Source organism: Pteropus alecto, unplaced genomic scaffold, assembly GCF_000325575.1.
Source record: "Pteropus alecto unplaced genomic scaffold, ASM32557v1 scaffold87, whole genome shotgun sequence".
NCBI classification, from domain to species: domain Eukaryota; kingdom Metazoa; phylum Chordata; class Mammalia; order Chiroptera; family Pteropodidae; genus Pteropus; species Pteropus alecto.
In genome coordinates, this window is record NW_006443225.1 from 5,547,017 (window position 1) to 5,555,609 (window position 8,593).

An 8,593-nucleotide genomic window follows, 5' to 3' on the forward strand; every position below is an offset into this window, starting at 1 on the left:
CCCCACCTCCTGGCATTTGTGTCTTTGTGCAACACCCATCCTTGCATGTGGGCTACAACTAATGGCTTGCTTCTAAGAGAATATGGCAAAAATTATGGGATATCACATTCATGACTATGCTCTAAAAGATTGTGACATATTGGACTCTTTCCATTGCTTTCTTGGATTGCATTCTTTAATGAAATAAGCTGCCAAGTTGGAAAGGTCCATGCAGCAAGGAATGCATGGTAACTCCTGGCCAAAAATCGACAAAGAACAAAGACTTCCAGTCCAACAGCCCATGATGGGCTGAATCCTGCCAACAACCATGTGAGTAAGCTTGGAAGTGGATCCTTCTCCGGTTGAGCCTTCAGATGAGACGATGGCCGATTGCAGTCAGGTGAGAGACAAGAGACAGAGGACTCAAAAAAACCATTTCCAGATTCCTGTCCCTCAGAAACTGTGAGATAATAAATGTGTGTTGTTTTAAGCTGCTAATTTTGAAGCAATATATTACACAGTGATAGATACAATAATACAGTGTATATTTAATTCATATTCTGAAATTCTAAAAAGATAAGTCTGTTTCTATAATATTACTTAAGAATATAATACAAACTTGTAGGTTTGATCCCCTTTGGACCCCAAACCCTTTATTACATTTTTGTTGTTTCATCCAGAAATGTCTCTATTTATTCTCTTCAAACCTTTACCTTCTTTTTTCTTTAGATATACACTTGCCAAAGACATTCATTGGATATTTTTCAAAATGAGGAAGCAATTCTAAGTCATTTGAACTTATTGAGAATAGTCTTTCCTAAATCAAAGGCTTTACATTTAAATAAAATTTTACATTTGAGTGTTAGTGTAGAGCTGAGTGAGAAATGTTATAAAAATCAAAACAAACATTAGTAAAATAAACATTCAACAAACAAATCAAAGATATATTGTGTATGTGTGTATCCGGTGTTATTTTTATTATTATTTATGTATTTTTCTCTGAGTGTCTATGTCTGAAGATTAGAAAGGAAAGGTTGGAATGAAGGAAGAGAATCCTAATCATCTATAGTGTGGCTGAGACTGATAGGTTGTTTCATTTTCAAAGAAAAAAAATGAAATTATAGACCTAATTTTAAATTTTACACTGCCTCTTACTTTCTAAGTCATGGTCTTACATTCTGCATATACCAACTATTTAAAAAAGCCATGTAGAATAGAATAGCCTTTCTCTAGAATTTCACTGCAGTGTAATGCAACTCCATGATTTCCACCCCATCTAAATAAAGACATCTGAGGCACTATTGGTTCCTTTCCAGTATCAACCTTACATTTCTTTATGATGTTGACATTTCTTCCAGCAACTTGGAAAACGTTCTACACCAGAATGGTTGTATTCCCTTAGGAAGCACCATTTCTGACTGTGTTCATTCTTTAGGTTGGGAAGACTTTGGCCTGCACATTCTTTAATCCACATGAACATGAACATTGATATCTTGAAAGCAAGAAGAGCACATGTTTAGTGGCTGAATTGTTTTCCTCCCTTAGACTAAAATCTCAAGGTTTCCTTCCAGAGGTACAGATTGTTCTGGCAACAAAATCTTAGAAATCTCATGTGCCTGATCTATTTTTAATTTCCCCTTTATACATCCCAATTTTAAAGAGATTTTAAATGAGTAATTTGCAACATTGTAGAGTATAATACAGGTTTTGTTTTGGGGAAGAGGGAGGAGAGTGTTTCTTTTGAAATGTCTACTACAAAATATAAAAGAAACTACAAATCTGAAAGTCTGTAAAGTCATACATATAAAAACAGAATGAGAATTGAGAAATGTGGTTACATCTTTTTCTTACATAAATACATTAAGACTACGATCTGTTCCATAACCAACGGGAATCTGGTTACTTAAAGAGAAAACATATATAATATCACTTACAATAAAGGCCTCTTTGTGGTAAGATGAACACGCAAATCTGATTTCTTGAGAAAGGTATTCATGTCTAATCAATGATACAATTATGGAGGGCATAGTTTTTGACAAACAAGTTTATATAGTAATAGACATATCTTTGTTGTTCAGCCTCAATAAATATTCTTTGGCACTCAATTGGCACCTAATTAACAAATAATTAGAGACTCAAAGAATATAAATTTACATTTAGTTGCATTAATTAACTAAGTGCCTTTAATACTTTGCTCTTACTAGCCTACTACATAGAAATTTTACTACATTTATTTCTCTTGCCAAGTGAAATGTCAGGAAGCTAAGAGTTATTAGAGCATTCTAATTGAAATTTGAAAACTAATTAGAATGTGTGTTCCTATTTAGGAGCTGCTGAACTAAAAAGTCTGAAGCGAAAATAAATCACTGTATTTATACTGTAACCGTCATATATTCTTAAAATTAAATTCGAATGTGAGACTTGATTTACAACATTACCAAAAATATATTCCAAAGCACTTTAAAGTTCTTCAAAAAAGTTGTGATGATATTTTTGAAACTAAATAGAAATAAAATCTGCTTTTCTTGGGATAAACTAACAAGTAAAATAGCAAGTAGTAGAATTTTAACAACATTCTATGGAAAATACAGCAACACTGGCCAATAGCAGCCACTTCATTCACAGGAATTGCTTGGGATTAAACTTTTGCAAAGAAAAACTTGGCGGGCAAAATAGTCAAACTCTTTCCAGAAATCAACTGACAAAGAAAACACACACACACACACACACACACACACACACACACACACGAGTCAAGAAAATTCTAGTATCAATGGGATATCCTCAAATCTCATACAAAGATATATGAGCCAAAAAATAATATTTGAGAATCTACAACTATTTGAGCATATATTAAAAAATATGTCATGAGCTACATAACAACATTTCAGTCAATGAGAGACCACATAGAAGATGACAGTCCATAAGATTATAATGGAGCTGAAAAATTCCTCTCTAGTGACACTGTAGGTATTGCTAGGTCACAGCAAAACAAGTTCCTCACCTGATCGTGGTGATACTAGTATAAACAAACTTACTGCACTGCTAGCCATAAAAAGCATACCACATACATATATCTTTTTGAATTAGTGTTTTGAATTACTTTGGTTAGGTACTCAGAGATAGGATTGCTGGGTTATGAGGTAGTTTTATTTTTAATTTTTAAGGAACCTCTATACTATTTTCTATAGCGACTGCACCAATTTGCAATCCCACCAACAGTGAATGAGGATTTTGTTTTTCCACATCCTTGTCAAAACTTGTTTTTGTTGATTTATTGATGATAGCCATGCTGACAGGTGAAATCTAAAACAAACAGACAGACAGACAGACAAAACAGAAACAGACACATAGATACAGAGAACAAAGTCATGGTTTCCAGATGGGAGGGAGGTTGGGATGGTTGAGTGAAAAAGGTGAAGGGATTAAGAAGTACAAATTGGCAGTTACAAAACAGTCATGGGGATGTAAAGTACAGCATAGGGATAGGGAATATAGTCAATAATGTTGTAATAACTGTGTACGACGCCAAGTGGGTACTAGATTTTTCGAGGTGGGACCACTTCATAAATTATATAAATGTCTAATTACTATGTTGCACACCTGAAAGTAACATAATATTGAATGTCAATTGTAACTAAAAAATAAAAATAATTTAAAAAATAATATAGCACATACAATTTTGTACAGTACATAATGCTTGAGGATGATAATGAATGACTTAGTTACTGGTTTACATATTTATATACTATATTTTTTATTGTTATTTTATAGTGTGCTCTTTCTACTTACGTATAAAAAAAATTTGCTGTGAAACAGTATGCTGTGTTACACTGGCAGCAGCCTCACGCATCTTGAGTTAAGGCTTTTAAGGAAGACACAGATGTAATTCTGGAAGAACTACAATGTCTCTAACTGTATCAAGAAACTTGCTCAGGCTTGGGGTAATGTCCCCAAGAAAGAATGGCATCTGGAAGAAGACATGCAAGAGTTTCATCTATAACTTTAAAGGATTTTCTAAGAATGAAGAGTTTGCAAAAAGCAACAAGTGGATGAGATGGTGAACAACGTTAACCTGGATGTGCATGAGGGCGACATTGAGGGGCTCCTAGCAGTAGTTCTTGAGGAACTGACTGATGAGGAGTTGCTGGAAGTGGACCAGGAACACAAAGTTAAAGAAGAAGCAAGAGAAAAGGAAAGTACAGTAGAAGAAAAAGAAGAATTCCCTGGAAAATTAACAGTGAAGGGTTTAGCAGAGGCTTTCGCAGACCTCAGCAAGCTCCCTAAAAAGTTTGAAAACATGGACCTTAACACCGAAAGATTTTCATTAATAGAGAGGAATGTTCATGTCGCATTATCTGCTTACAAACAAATCTATAAGAAAGAAAAGAGAAAGAGAGGAGAAGAGAAGAGAAAAGAGAAGAGAAGAGAAAAGAGAAGAGAAGGGAAAGAAAGGAAAAAAAGAAAAGTAAGAAAATAAAAGAAAAAAAGAAAGAAAGAAAGAAAAGAAAGAAACCAACATACTGCATGGACATTTTTCTGAAGAGAGTGATGAGAAGCACATCAAGGAGGCCCTTCAGGAGGTGTTCCTTGAGGAGACATTGCTGTCATAGGAGGTGACAGCCCCATGAGTGTTATCATCTCTGAAGACTGTCCAGTGGGACAGGATGTGGAGGTGGAAGACAGTGATACTGATGATTCTGACCCGATGTAGGCGTAAGCTAATGTATGTGTATTTCATCTTAGTTTATAACCAAAAAAAAAGCAAAAAATAAATAAATATAAATTTTTAAAACAGAAAAAGCTTTTACAATAAGGATATAAAGAAAGAACATATTTTTGTACAGCTGTGCAATGTGTTTGTGTTTAAGGTAAGTGTTTTGACCAAAGAGTTGAAAAGTTAATAAAATTTGAAGTTTATAAAATAAAAAAGTTAGAGTAAGCTAAGTTAATGTGTTACAGAAGAAAGAAACAATTTGAAAATAAATTGAGTGCACCCTACGTGGACAGTGCTTATAAAGTCTACGGCAGTGTACAGTATTGTTCTCGGTCTTGATGTCCACTCTCCACTCATTCACGACTCACCCAGAGTAACTTCCAGTCCTGCAAGCTCCACGTTAATTGCCTTATACAGATGTACCATTTTTAATCTTTTACACAATATTTTTACTGTACCTTTTCTATATTTAGATATGTTTAGTCATACATATTATGTTACAATTGCCTACGGTATTCAATACAATAACATACTGTACAGGTTTGTAGCCTAGGAGCAATAGGCTGTACCACATTGCCTGGGTGTGTAGTAGGCTACACCATCTAGGTGTGTGTACATGCACTCGATGATGTTTGTACAATGACAAAATCACTTAATGACTCATTTCTTAGAATGTATCCCCATTTTTAAGTGATGTGTGTCTGCACATATATTTTTTAAAAAACAATCTTATATTTTACAAGATAGAGAGTTATCCTTTGGTGTTTATTTTGAAAATGCTAACCATTTAAATAAAATAAAACTTCCCAAACCCCTACAAATATGAGAGATTACTACACTGTTTTTTATGCATAACATTCGAAGTCACCTGGGAAAGGACCAAACCTCTACCTCCAGTCTATAGCCATTCTCCATCTACCTGAAAATTAACATCATACTCCAGTCATTTCTTTCTGCCCAGGGTGTACCAGCCATTCATTTAATTCAGTCAACAAATATTCATTGAAAGATATCTTCTCTGTTACAGAGACTATTCAGTGAATAAAACCCACAGAAATCTTCGACCTTGTGGAACCCACATCCTATTGGAGTGGAGGAGATAATATCTGTAATGTAAAACCCAGCTCACATTAACCCTGAGCTTTCCAAACTGTCATTCATTGATTCATTCATTCTTCACCAAGGCAATGACAGACATGGGAGTTGCAGTGGGACTCTTCAGTCAGATGGAGAGACAATAAACAAAAACGGATATAATCTGATAAAAGAGGACCTTCCCTTACTCGGCAAATGGTACAGTCTCAGAGCTTTTCCATCACTACCTGCATGTGTTGATAAGTTTGTGGCTTTCCACATGTTATAGGAAAAGTGATATAAAATTAGCTTGGGTAGCTCATGACATCCTATTTTGTTCCTTAAGAGAGTTTTTAGTTCAAAATGAAGTGCTGTGTAAAATCAGGATTGCATAGCTGCAGTCAGATCAATTGCCTGAGAAATCTGAAGGGCAAGAGTCAGCTGGGGCAGCAGCTGCTGAGGGAGACAGGGAGAAGCAGCTCTGTGCATTCCTACGTTCTTAGAGTCTGTTAGGGGCGAAGTGAATGCGTGCGTTGGGGTGCCAAGAGGGTTACTGGAGGGGGAAACAGACCTCATCAGACAAACTGGAGGTATCACAGGGTGCCTGGGGAGCGAGGATGGCTTAGGGAGGAGACAGGGAAGGGTGAGCAATCTGGAGAACTGCAGGTAAGAGGTCTGTGTTCCCCGGCATAGAGGGACTCCGAGAACCCAGGAAATTGTCAAGACTGTCAATAGGCAGAGGTAACCTGTCCCTTTCAAGTCAGAGCCTGTGACACTATCTCGTCACTCCATCCATCCTAGATAGATGAACGAACGGAAGGGAGAAAAAGGAAGAGATAACCCTGCGTGGTGAGGAAAGAGAGAACTTGACTATATCCCCTTTCCTGAGAGAGCACTGGTCTCCCACCTGTAGGAGGCCCCAGCTCAGGGGATGGTGTGTGTATGTGCATGCGTGTCTGTGCATGTGTGTGTGTGTGTGTGTGTATGGTTTCAAGGTTAAACCACATTTAAATTATTGACTGTTGTAAGGCACTGAACATTTAAATTACCGATTTAAGGATCTTGATTTTTGTTTGTTTGTTTGCTTGCTTTAGGCGAGGCAACCCATAGTTGACCTCACAGATTGCAAGAAACTTGTCAGCTTACAATCTCTTATTTTTTATGTTTTACACCTACAGCACCTGGTCTTCCTAGGTGGTCTCCTATCCAAGTATAACCAGGCCCGACCCTGCTTAGCTTCCTACGGGATTTTGATTTTTTTTCTGAAATGGTATTTTCTTCTTTCCTGGATATATATCCATTCCTACCACATAATAAACTGTCTGACTTTACTCTCAATACATGGTAGCAGTCTGATTATCTCAGCACACAAGTTTCTCCTAGAAAGAAAGTAACACAGCCATTGCATTTAGCTAAATGATGCCCCGTGGCCTGAAATACGCCTTCTTAAATACTCTTTCTTCACTGGCAGCATCTGGTTGGTGACAGTTGTGTGCACATGCAGTTAGGCACTAAACTGCTGACACATTAATTTAATGTGTCATCTTGATCAATACTGATCACTTCATCAAATTGATCATGCAGTAAATTGTATTGATCCCAAAGGTGACCAGTGCAAGATCCTACAGGACTGGAATTCAATCATCTTTTGTATGTATAGACATAGCCTGAGTTTCATTCTCATAAAGCTCAAAAAAAGTCCTGATGAATTTCAGATCAAAGATGTTATCCATGAATATTTTAATAAATATCTTGACTTTAGATTAATATGTTATTAATATAAAGAAGTAGTGTGAAACTATAACAAATAATATGATCTCTTTGAAGCAGAGCTGTTATCACTGACATGTCTACATAAGCATCCCTTTAGCTCTCATACAGAACCCTGCAAGAAGAATGTGAGAACATCACTTTGAGAGAACTGCCAAGGACGTTCACTTAGACTCCGCATCCTCTGGAGAAGTGCTGCATGACTTTGAGCTGACCTTGAAATTTATGGTCTGGCACAAATAGTCATTAAACTGGGAACAGCTTGTGCAATGTCTTGATAGCAAATGGTACCCAGAAATGTGTTAGCAGTGGAAAGAATTTTAAATATCCAATTTAGTTTTAATTCTGGAGTAGAGACAGGCCTGTGATTTTGAGAAGTAATCAAAAAGTTGAATGCCAAGTCTAAGGGAAAAGACAATGTCTGTGATCTTCTAAGTGTACTTTAAAAAGAGACCGAAAACAGGCTGATTGTTCTGACTTAGCTGTGAACAATCAGTAGGCACTAGGGTAGCGCAATAACTTTCTTCGGGTCTCTTGTAAATTATGAATTGGTCCCTTTCTTCTTAGCTCTGTGGAACAAAAGGAAGTCTATGCTTATCTGATATACGATTGGGACCCCACACCCTCTTAATGGCAGCATATCTGAACCTGAGGGCAATTTATGCTCTCATTACACAAAGAATCATAAAATTTAAATTGGACCTAAGGTAGTACAAGTTAATCTTTATCTTCTGAGTTCCCTGAAAATGTCTAGGCTATTATACAGTTTAGTAACTGGTCAGTATGGATTTATTCCACAATATTTCATAATGCATATGAAAATTGGGTTAGTAAATGATAAATATTACATTTAATAATGGAGCTTTAAGATTATCTATATAACACCTCTTATAAAGAAAATGTAATTGGATTATTAACCATAAGTGAAAAGGAATTGCCAACTGAACTCGCCTTGCCCACAGATAGCACTAGATCATTATTTATGATAGCAATTGATAACTAGCAGGATATACCACTAACTCAAGGAAGGCACTCTGTGATGTGGCCTTGAGT